Below are 12,531 nucleotides of genomic sequence, written 5' to 3'. Positions count from 1 at the left end.
ATATGAAGTTAAAGTAGTTGATTAGGTAATGATTAGACATTGTGCTAGTCTTGTCTTTTCTCCATTCCTCCATTGCCACTTATCAGGATCTGCTCTGGAATTCTTAAGATAAAACTAGCTTAAAGGATTCAGAATTCCATTTTTCATTAAAATTGCTTGATCTTTTTATGAAAGGTACCATACAATTTGGCTGCCTGCATTAACAGGGAGCTGGACTAAATGACGTAGAAAGTCAATCCTAATGAAAATTAGGCATACAAATGCTCTAATCTTATGCAGTGCAAGGTGTGTTTTAACAAGTTTCACTGAAATGTCCAGGGCTGACTTGAAGCAACATTAGCTGATCCAACACCCTTTGTAGGTTAGATAAGCTAGTTTCATATCTGGTGTTAGCTCATGCAGAGCAAGAAAGAACCAGAAGATGGAATTCCATTGCCAGGTTGAAATTAAATAGTGAAGACTTCTGGAGAAACCTAGTGTGACCCTTGCTGTATGACAGGATTTCAGTTATTTTATGCCAGGTTGCTATATATAAGCTTGGCCATCTTTGCTAAACACTGGATTTCAGATGGAAATTGTGGCCCTGAAGTACAAGAAGTGACCAATGAATTTTCTTTTCTGCCATTTGCAAGAAACAGGTATTTGATGGGGAAAAAAATGCATATTTTTAGTGTAGGCAGATCCATACTATAAAATGTCTTTTTCATGTAATAAAGTTCCTAGTTATGTCACAATAATACTTCAGCCTGTTGCAGCTCAGGAACAAAACCAGGCCTCAGTCATTGGCCTGTCCTATAGTGAAGATAGCTTCCAAAGCCAGGATCACACAAATCACTGGATGTGTTTTGGGTGAGGAACCATACAAGAATACACACAACAATTTCTCCTACCACAGAGCATTCCACCTACAAACCCAATCTCCTTGATGTCAGTTCCATCCTTTGTTTGGGATGATTCACTTGTATCTAGGGTATGCCAGATCTGTGCACCTGATTCCTCAAAGAAATGGCATTTTCAGGTAAGCACAAAAGTAGTTCCTTATTCTTCCTCATGCCAAGGATCCATAGATCCATTATCATGGGGTTTTCCTAGCAGTGTGTCCCTACAGTGGGTAATAGGATCATCCCTTAAATATCAACATCCAAAATGATATGGTAAATTTCCTCCATCTTCCTCAAGGCATTAAAATATGGAGAAGCCTCCTGCCAATAGAAAGGAAATGGCGCTGGCTAAGTTTGAATGACCAATATGCAAATATTGGATAAATAATGGCCATTTAGAAAATCTCAATGAAGGAAACATTACTACTTAGCCTTGTAATAGTCAAGTGCTCAGTGGCATTGGCAATTGGGAGGTAAAGGCATAGGATTCAGTATAACCAGGGGCAACGGCAGGCATAGTCAGTGAAGACTGAATAATATTGATTAAGAAAGATTCTGGCTGGTGGAAGATAAAAAAGGATTAAGAGCATAGAATGGAAACCAGATGGTTACTGAACAAGCCCTAGTAAATTTGGGCAAGCTTAATTATAATATTTTACATATATGCTAGTATATTATGTATATTACTATGTGTGTATGTGCATGCATGTGTATGCATACACACACACAACTATGTACATATACACACATGTATTAGTATAGTATATTATAACTACACACATATATACTGAGTATAACATACAAAAGTAGTGTTGTAACTTGCACCAGTACAACTGATTTCCCCACCAGTCTACCCAAATCACAAAGGCATTACTAGAGCCATAAACAAAGCTTCTCTCCTGCACATCAAGATAGCAATGCAGTTGGTTTCTCTGGGGGAACAGAGTTAGGTAGAACGGAGGGAAAGAAGCCATAACAAAGTAGCACTGATTTACTCGGGGAGCAAATGCCAAAAGAATTTTGGACAGGGCTGCCTGTCTAAATCAAAGCACAATATTGTGTCTCATTTCCAAAAGGTTCCAATTGCAAATAGAAACCATCTCATCTGATTGCAGCCCTTGGGAAGTATACCCTAATGAATGGGATGTGTAATAACACTTCCTGCAGGGATTCAGCCTGGATAGTGCTGTTAGGAGCAGAATGAGGTTCCAAAGTTTCCTAGTTTCACAGTTGGTAGGGTCGGAAGGGACCTGAGCAGATCATCAAGTCCAACCCCCTGCCATGGCAGGAAAGAGTACTGGGGTCAAACAACCCCAGCAAGGTGTTCATCCAGCCTCCTCTTAAAGACCCCCAGGGTAAGAGCCAGCACCACTTTGCTTGGAAGTTGGTTCCAGATCCTAGCTGCCCTGACCGTAGCACCTCCTGATATCTAGCCTGAATCTACCCTCTCCCAGCTTGTGACTGTTATTCCTAGTCACTCCTGGTAGTGCTTGGGGGAACAGGGACTCCCCCAGTGCCTGCTGGTCCCCTCTCACAGAGGTGGAGGATCACCTCCTTGGACCTGCTCAAGATGCATCTGTGGATGCATGACAAGGTATGGTTGGCCAAAGTTGTGCTCTTTGACTTCATTGGGTTGTGATAGGATTTGTCCCCTGAGGAGCCATCAACACTGGAATTTGTGCAACACTTTTCTTGAACTTGCTAAGACTATTATACTACAGAGAATTGCCTTTTTGCTTTAATACTCTTACAAACCCACGCTAAAGACCCCATAGGGGATCTTAAATCTGTTTCACAGGCTAACATGCTAACTAATATGCAAACTGTGACCAGTTATCAGACTAAGGGCTTTGTTACACATTCATTTTAGGTGGCTCCTTCGAGATCTTAACTCCTGAATTGTCCATACATTAATACCTGAAACTAGTTTTAAGCACAGTTTAGGCAGCTTAAAGTTATGACACTGCAGGGCAGGTTTAATCTTTGATCCGTGCTACCCAGTTTATGTTCCATTAATGTGTGGCCACTCCCCACAGATGGGCTGTTCATGTTGTAGTCCTCCAGCATCCTTGGATCCAGTTTCCCCTCCTCCACCTGTCTGTTCTGTGTGAACAAACTTTCCAACCCCTGAACTCTACTGCCAAGGGGGCAGTTCTGACACTAAGCCAACTTCCCCTCCCACCTTCAGAGGTGTGAACTTCACAGCCCAGGGGCTCTATGCCTGCTATCTATTCTCTTGACATAAATCCGGAAAATCACTTCAAAGCACTTAGTCTGATTGTTGGTATGCATCAGTTTGGGGGAGTAGAAAATATACAGTTAGATCTAGAACTCTGACAACAGAAAAGAGTAATTGAGATACAGGGAGAATACCTAGAATTACTGGATAGGTATTTGGGTGAACTGAAGGTTACTGAACAGGATAGTAGGTAAGATGATAATTTCCAGTGGGCTATCATAAGACTTAAAATTTTCTTTTGTGACATCACATCTTTTCCAGGATTGCAGTCTTTGTCTTCTGTAAAAATTCTCCTGCCATGACACCTACCACCTGACAGTAATCACCTCAGCACAAGGCTATGACCAAGGATCCTGGTTTCCTGTGTTTAAAAATTGCAAATTCTCCGATTAAAAACCCCAAAATCTGCAATAAAAATGAAATGCCACTACAGATATAAGTATCAGATGAATACAATGTTTTATTGATATATTTACAATTTTAAAGCAATTTGGAAGCTTACCAGTGCCTCAATCATTATAATAAAATAAATCCTAAGTACCTATAAGTTTTGGTATTTGATTTTCAGTTTTTTATCATGGAAAAGTAGAGCCCCCCCTGCCCCCTTTGCTCACCAGGATGTAGGTCCAGGTCCTTCACTTCCAAGCCACAGCCCCACAGCCCTGTTGGAGCCCTTCACTCTCCACCCAAAGACCCTGGCCCTGTTGGTGCCCCTCACTTCCCACCCACAGCCCTACTGGTGCCTCTCACTCCCCACCCACAGACCCCCCCTAGCCCTGCCAGTCCCTCTCACTTCCCACCCACAGGCTCCCCATCTCTACTCCCCAGCCCTGCCAGAGAGGGCCCCAGCTGCCATGGCTATGTGGCCAGGGACCCAGGTCTGCAGCCTGTTGCCCCCCACAGCAGTGCCTGAACCCTGGTTGCCACCCACAGAAGACAGCAGCTGTAACGGTAGAGCAGAGTGCAGAGCCCGGCTCCCCCTCCCCCATGGGCAGCTTGGCTGGAGTGGAACCCATTGGGAGGGGTGGAGGAGGGGTGTGGATGCAGGCAGCCTGCTGCAGACTCAGGCTCCCCACCCTGATGCTTTCCCCCTGGGGCCTCCACAGCTCAGCGGGTGGGACCTGGCACAGCAGGACAGAGCAGAGCTGGTCAGGGAAGCTTATTGCAGCTGCTGGGAGCTCTGCACCACCATGGTGAGGCACCCTTTGCCTGCCTAGCGACTGCGAGGGGTACAACTCTGTGCCACTACCCCTGCTGCTGCTGGGCAGGCAGGGAGTGCTTTGCCAGGGTGGAGTGGGGCTTGCAGTGTCAAGGAGCTTCCCCGCCCAGCCCTGCTCTGCTCTGCCATGCTGGGACCTCCCTACTGAGCTGCGGAGGCCCTGGGGGAGGGCAGCAGGGCAGGGAGCCTGAGCCCGCAGCAAGCAGCCCACCCCTCCCCACTGCACATATCTAGGGGGCATGTGCCCCCAACTACTTCCCCGGGAGTACACACAGTGGCAGGGAGCCAGCCCCCCCGAGCCATCTGCAGCTCTGTTCAACTCCCAGCTGGGGCCCTGCGGCCGCACATTCCAGCCCCAGGCCCCAAGCCGCATGCATTGCCCTATCTTGGCAGCATCCCCAACCTCAGCCCAGTCCAGCTCCCTCCCTCCCTCCTTCCATATGGGGGCCTCAATCCCCCCACCCCACCACCAGACTTACCTGTGGAAGCTGCTCTCCAAGCTGCCTGGCGATTATGTGCATGTGTGAGCATGCACATGCATATGGTGCCTCCTGCCTGACCGCCCTCCTCCCTCTCCCTCCAGCCCTTTGTAGGCTGGAACTCTGCCTGCCTGCAGAGAGCTCTTCATAAAAATGGAAACTCTGCACATTTCTCTGTTAAAATGAAAAATCCAAGTTTCTCTCAGTTAAGAGGGAAAATCTACATTTTTCCTAGTTTTTCTGTGGGAAACAGAAAACCTGGATCCCTGGCTATGACTCACTTCATCAGGGCACATGCATCATGTCTGTCCCAAATATAAAGAAGCCCCAGTCACCGCATTGTTCTGGGTTTGCCTCGGCTTTCTCTCTAAAGAACTCTTACTAGAAAAGTTGTATGGGAAGAGACTGTGAATATCCCTCACCTCTAAAACCCACATTATTGATACCAGGATCCTGGAGAGAGACCTTGAGAGCCTATTCCAATATTAAATGGAATTCCCAATCCCAAATTTAGTTAATATTTTTGCTGAAATTTGGAAGGGGAGAAAACTGTTACCAAAAATTTTGCCTACTCTCTCTGGATAATATTCAGGGACCTCATCCATCTAGAGTTATACTCCCAAATTGAACCATTTGGGCTTCTACCTCCAGACAGGTCTGGCTGGAAGGTATGCAGATACCTCTGAACTGACCCTGATCCTCTTCAAACTACTATTTACAAAGAGAGATTTTCTCATGTCTTCAACTTGCTGAATGACCTACTTTCCTTTTTCGTGTCTGGCAGCCACTGTTCTTTCAGGGTTCCTCTCACACTCACTCTCTCTCTCTCTCTCTCTCTCTCAGACCTCTGAGGCTCTAGCCACTGCAAACACCTCAAAAGCTGAATCATATCTGAGAAGCCTAACTGTCCAGAAATTGAATGAATGCCTGGAACGGAATGGGGAATTAGGAAAACATTAAATGGGTCAAAACTGATAGCCTAAGACATTTAAATTAAGTTTGGAATTGTCCTCAGAAAAGCTTGGTGGTAAGGAGACTGTGTTGTTGCAAAATATTGCGGTTCGTTTCTCGGGAGGCACGCACGTGAAGAAATCTCAGACACACACTTATTAGCAGCACAAAAGGTGTATTTGCAAATAGGGTCGGAGCAGAGCCAAAGGACTCAGATTACTCCGCACCCCTGAGGAAATTCTCAGCTGGTATTTTATCCCTTCCCTCCTGGGCACGTGTGCAGAAACAGGAACTCTTACAACTCATTTCCGGTTCATACAAACATGTATGTGACCACGTCACTTCATCCATCGCATGTATATTATAATTAACTACTTAAGTATGCAGGGCGGATAGGTGAATATGCATCAGCTAATCGCGCATGCTCAGAAAGTTCTTTAGGTCACCAAGAGTTGAAATCCCCCCCCTTTCAAGGACACAGTCAGTTGAATTCCAGCTTCTGTAATCTGCATGTGAAAACCAGGGGGAGGCTGCTGAGGGAGTGATTTAGCATAAGAAAAACTAGCAAAGCTGGCTAAGAAAGAAAAGTCCTTGGCAGTGTTTTTCTTATCAGGTACAAGATGCAAACTGTGCATTTCTAACAACACTCCATTTCTAACAATATTATAACAATACTCCATTTCTAACAGTGTCATCATACATTTGAGAGTCATTAAATAGGAAAAAAAACCTCAGTATGGTCTGAACTACTGAATACTCTGTCCTGGTACAATAGATTTCATTCACCAAATGGCAAGTGCCAGGCTGAATGACACAAGATCAGTACTACACACAGGAAAGATAAACATTGCTTCAGAAGTTCTTTAAGAAAGAACAAAATGCAGATGTCCTATTCTGCTTGCAATTATATGATTTATCGCCACACTTAGTTTCACATTGTTTCTCTCATCAAAACAATACTGTGCCATGTGCATTTCTAACACATTTCTTCTAAAAAATAAATGAAGACTATGCTGCTCAGTTAATCCTTTCTGCATCTTTCTAACTTCTTCCTGCCATCTCCTGGCAAAATCAAGTATTACTGTATTTTAGCATTATTCATGCTGGTGCAAAAGGCCATATAGTGGCACACCCTGTGTACTTTCAGTGATTAGGAGCTCAGACTGAAATGCGGAAGACCCAATATTTCTCCCTCTGTTTCACCAGGCCTGCATTCCAGTTGAATAAGTACATTTCAGAAAAGCTCCTATTGCCACTGTTTCTCCTTTCCAGTGCAACATATATAGTTCTTCAGTATCTGTCAATAAAACTCTTGTCCACATACAGAGCTATAAAGCAAACTGAAGATCTTGTATACTGCATAGATAAGGAGGCTTCTGCATGTGTAACTATGGCTGTTTCTTTCTAAACTTCCCATAGAATCTTGAAGTGATCTATAGGCACACCAAAAAGATTTGTTTAACCGAAAATAGACTTATTTTAAAAAACAATTGAAATTAAACTCCCTAAAATAAGAGCAATCTGTGTTCAAAGCTATATTTACCCACTGGGAGGGAAATTTATGCTTTAAAGAGCTTACACTCCAATATATGGGACAGAGGCATGGACAGAATCATGGTCTGCCCACTATCATACAGCAGGTCAGTTGCAGAGAAGAGCACAGAACCTAAGGCTCCTGGGCTAAATACAGACAGTCAAAAAGCCCAAGGCTGAATTGATTCAGTCTTTGCAGTTAGTCTAAGCTGCAGAGATTGAACCAATAAGCAAATAAACACACATTCACTTTTGATCCAGGAAATGCAGCCACATGCCTGCAGTGGCTCAGGCCAGAAGCCAGGGGGCACTAGAGCATACCTGCCAGCCACTGCCAAAGGGATCAGAGCCCTCCAAGACTTCTCCCCATACCCTGCTGGAGCAGAGGAGGGCGTGACCAGGCCCTGGGTTGGGAGGGGGTGGGGAGGGAAGGTAGTAGCATTGAATTCATAAGAGCTTGAACAAGAATAGTTCTTTCTCTGAACATCTATAAACTGAAGAACTATAAATGCAGCCTGGGCTGTGTGTTCTTTTACTCTTTCTGCTGCCCCCAAGGTCTCTGGGATTTTCAATCCACAATCACAGCAACAGAACTCTCACAATTGCTCATCACTGCCTCTCCCTGCTTCCAGGTGCCTCTGGAATTTGTAGCCCATAGTCACAGCCAGTGCAACAGATATAGCAGTAAGTTTTCAGCAGGGCAAGGCAGCTCTGTACTTGGGAGAAGAGGAGTTTAACCCCCCTCCCTAGCCTCAGACCCCAGCTGGGGGTTGCCTTGTGGTGGTGGGGGGACACATAGTAAGCCAGCCAGTGAGCCAGCCCTCAAAAACATGCTGGGATACTGCGGGACTCTGATCTCACTTAATCCAGGAAGGGGTTTGGGACAGAAGTTTCATAAACCAGTTGGACCTAAATCAGTTAAGTGTGATGCTACATTCAACCAGATTAATCATAAACCAGTTTCAGCCATTTTGAAATTGGTTTATGTGCACTGATTTTCTGTTCTGTTACAGGTTTAAACCAGTTTCTGTTCATTTAAACCTGTTTATATGTAACTTCTGTCCCTTATGTTCTTTTCACTCACCTAGCTATTACACAGTGCTACCTCACTGATAAACAGGAGCAGGACAAGAATAGTCCTATTGAAACAATACTAAAAAGCCCTGCTGCACTCCTGTTTAAAGGATGTTACAAAAACTTCTTTTTTAGTTCTCAATTAAAAAAAATCCAAGCCGTCATCATTCTTTGAAGGAGTAGGCATTTGTCCCAACAATTCTACTGCTAAGATATGTCTCATATTACAGGGTTTTGGAATCTTTGCATTTAAGATTCCAGGCTGAAGAATCTGCATAGCTCTGCGAACTTTGTAAGAAGTGCCATGCTCATCCTCCCAAGCAAGCAAAGGAGGGAAGCTTTTGGAGCTGTCTCTCTCAGCTCCTTTAAAGTAAGCAGTGAAGAATACCATTCACTGTGCTGCTGGGAAATATCAAAACCCATTATTTGTGCATTCAAATATTCTGAAATGCTGTAAGCTTGACATCGTTGTCATCTTTTTATTGACAGCATAAGCCAGATGAAACCAGTCAAGTACTTAATCAAGGAAAAGTAAAAACCCCTTTAATTCACAATCACATACATCTGTACTGCCTAAAGAAGGGTAAGTGCTTTCAAAGCTTTTCTAGTGGCAGGATATTATCATGCTTGTTTGTCTTTCCACTGCTTTCAAGACATTTTTTCCTTCCAGTCTTTTCTCCTTGACATCATGTGTCAGAATTGCTGTACCTTCTACCTATCAACAGTTTATGACATTGACGAACTCTCAAAGCAGATCTGGTTGTGACAGCACTCAGTGAACTGTTAGCAGTGTCAAGGTCACTTTATTTCTCTTGCTTAAGCTGTAATTCTTCCATCCTCAGGGGTGCTTCTTCAAGAAATCTTCCTTTCTGAGCATTTTATGATCTGCAGCCTCTTTGCTCTACAGCTGCAGTTATAGAAGACAAAAGTGATGTTCCTGCTATTAGAAACTAATAACTCCTTGGTGATTTTGAGCTCTAATTACAGCATGTAGCACAGTTCTGACTGCTGGTGACTTAAAACCACAGCTTAAATCAGGGAAAAACATAGACTTAATCCAGAAAGCTGTAGTGTTTATTCAAAGCAATTATGCATTGGATGTGGGTGACTAGGTGTAGCAGGACACTAAGGTGCCTGCTACTCTCAAAGCGCAGGCAGGAACCCAGGTGCCAGTTGCCAGGACAACCGGTTAAGGAGGGAATTGGCTGCACCTGCACCTGGTCAGCTGACCGGAAGGGGCAGGGCGGGGCTCCCACATAAAGCCCAGGCCTGAGGCCACTTCCTTGCTGACAGAACAAAGGGGGAAGGGAGCTCTGCTAGAGCAAGCAAAGGGGGAGAGGCCTGACTGCACAAGCAGGTCCTGATGCTGTTATGGGATGGAGTATTCCCTGGTAGGGCTTGAATGATGTTTTAGCTGGGCGGCTTGGATATTTTTTTTTTTTTTTTTTTTTTAAATATAGCCCAGGGGTCTGTGTTTTGTGTTTGCTTTTTAACTGGCGGTTTGGGTGAGGCTATTAGAGGATGGAGGAGGCCTCATAGGGGACCCATAGCAGTGTGGGAACCTAAGCCCCAGAGAGAGGGGGTGGCACAAGACAAGGCTGTAGGCAGCCTGAGTGCCAGGAAGGCACAGTGCCAGACAGGGCGAGATAGGGTTGTGGAAAGCCTAGGGGGACAAGGAGAGGGCCAAATTACAAGGCCCAGGTCAAATCATGACAGTATCATCTGTGAGACTTGGCCTGCTGTGTAGGGGAGGAAAAGGAGCTGCAGAAAGCACCCCCTGGCACTGGGGCAATAATGGGCAGCCTCCCACTAACTAATATCCAATCTAATTAAGATCAAGGTGTGGCAGAGGAGAAAGCAGGTGGTTGGCCCATAACAGGAGGGTGGGGTCACCAATAGATGGACTCCAGAAGAGGCAGTCCTGTCACACTGGGTGAAAAAATTCTAGATGGGAGGAAAAAAAATAAAACCACTCTGGACTAGATACATAGTGATACCAAGAGCTTGTACCCTCCAGCATAGCTGTGCTTCCACAAGTGCACAGATACTTGTTGCTAAGGTGATATCTTCCCTGTCCTCCATCCCCTCTACTTACTGAATGCAGATGTAGAAGTTGACCACCACACAGTTCTATCCACAGCCTGTCAGTTATCAACAGCATTGCAAAGAGCTGAAGGGCTTCCACTTTCAAATGGGAAAAGTCCTTGATGTACTTTTCCTAGGGTGAGCCTGATGTTCAGATGGGCACACATGTTTTATCACATGCTGCATTTTAATGGCATTCTTCTCAAGAGGCAGCATGAGGGCCCTTATATGGGAGAAAGTACTACTTCTTTTCTTCTTCTAACACTGGGAGAAATGCATGCAAATTGGAGCACTTCAAAGAAAAAATTAATGTTCTTTTTGAAATTCTTTCAAAGCCAGCTATAATAGTCTATTGTGACAGAGACAGGTTAACATAACAAGAGCAGCAAAACCCTCTTTCCAATCAGTCTGACCAGCTTGCCTGATGTCTCAAGGCACTAACTATTTATTGTAAATAGTAACTATGGGCCTGTTCCAAAGCTATTGGTTACCAGGAGCAATGCCTCCAGACAAACTTTGCAAACAGGTAAGCTCTGTATGGAGAGGCCTAGCACATGTAGTTGTGAAGCTACTTGCTGTGTAAAGCATCCATCTGCCAGAGTTCATGACTATGAAAGAATTCAGAATGAAGGGATTTCCTTTCTCACTCTTTTATAAAGGTCTGTGTTTTCTTTATTATCTTCCTTAAAGGAAAAAAAAAAATTAGCTCCAGCAAAGCCTCCAACTAGGTGTTTTCAGACTTTTTCACAATGAATCACACTGTCAGAGACAGGGAGTGCCCAGTGGACCTTTTTCCTCCCATCTCTATTCCTGCAGACTCCCTCTTCCCTCTCATTGCAGCTACACACTGAACCTATTACACAGTGTAGGAGCTTACCTGACAGACTAACAGGGAAAGCATTTAGAACAGGATATACAAAAAACACTCAAAATGGGCCTAATTGTGCCACTGAGGCAATTAACCCCTACACAGGAAGCCTTCTACAGGGACAGTTTGGCCAACCACTCTTGGTTCTGAAACCTGACCCGCAATACACTTTCAGCAGAAGTACTAGAAAAGCCTGCACCACAAGGGATCACACTTTGGATACCTTTAATCTAATTTTTAAAGAGCATATGAAAGGCTTTAAATGTATTTTAGTGTCACCATGTTAGTTGTCATTGGGAAATGCTAGTTTGCTGAGTAGGGAGCTCAGTGAATTCTGGTTTACCACTTACCCTGTTGGGAGCACCTAGGTGTTAAAACGCACAAGAGCCTTCAGCTTATTTTCCAGGAGACCCTTTTCAGTGATCCAGCCCTTGTGACTCTTGCTTATGTTCCAATTGTATTTAGATCGCACAAAAACCCCCACAACCCTTCACAGGGTATGAAGCTTTTCTGCGATACAGAGCAGCAGGGAACTATTCAATTTGGACTTGGCTGATTTGGATGCCAGAGATCCAAATCTTTTTTTCAGATCTGATTTGGCCAAATCGCTTTGGAAAATTCAGAGCCGATTCAAAGATTTGGCTATAGAATATAATGGGGATATCAATGAAATATCTTCAACTTTGTTGTCTTTTGGCTGATTTGAATGAAACGTGCAGGGGTGATAGCCCCTGCTGAGAGCATGACATCTGCCAAGTTTCAAGGTGATAGGTGCAGGGGTTTCTGGGAAACTGCACCTCTGTAATTTTACCTGCACTGCTACATCTCTTCCCACCCCCGACTGTTCCTCACCCCTTCATGCGTCCATTTCTATTTTCACTGACTGGCTTTTTTGCCTGTAGTGCATGCTGGGCCAGCCTCTGGCTTCTTTACTATTCCTTCCATCCAGGACTAAGAAACGCAATAACTGCAGGTAGTTCCTCAGCCTGACAAAGTGGCGTTTCAAACCGAAAGCTTCCAAATATATATTTTTCTAACTATTTTGGTTTTCTTCATAATAAACATAGAAACATAAAAACACAAGATAAGCCATTACACACCACGAGTAACATATATCAAACACAACATCTTTACTTCTTGCTGTCAATTCCTTTATAAAAAGAAAGACTCTGTGACAGTTCTGTCTGGGTACCGTTGGTGCT

The 12,531-nt window shown here is 44.3% G+C and overlaps 1 protein-coding gene and 1 long non-coding RNA gene across 4 annotated transcripts in view; one reads left to right on the top strand and one right to left on the bottom strand.

The window, feature by feature from the left end:
• Positions 1-12,531, bottom strand: part of LOC149859633 (uncharacterized) — a 125,385-nt gene that overhangs the window by 23,030 nt on the left and 89,824 nt on the right. The window lies entirely within an intron of this gene.
• LOC149859635 (dual specificity protein phosphatase 13B-like) overlaps positions 1-12,531 on the top strand; it is a 43,512-nt gene that overhangs the window by 6,184 nt on the left and 24,797 nt on the right. The window contains exon 2 of one of the 3 annotated variants that reach the window (XM_090056632.1): positions 8,866-8,959. The exons of the other annotated variants lie outside the window; for them this stretch is intronic. The gene's annotated coding sequence lies outside the window, so the exon portion shown is untranslated. The remainder of the gene's footprint in view (positions 1-8,865; positions 8,960-12,531) is intronic. 3 annotated transcript variants of the gene reach the window in all.

This window comes from Crocodylus siamensis, chromosome 7 (genome assembly GCF_052110815.1).
Source record: "Crocodylus siamensis isolate JL-2025a chromosome 7, ASM5211081v1, whole genome shotgun sequence".
NCBI lineage: Eukaryota > Metazoa > Chordata > Crocodylia > Crocodylidae > Crocodylus > Crocodylus siamensis.
Note: the sequence above shows the minus strand (reverse complement) of the source record. Positions and strands in the feature narration are given on the sequence as shown.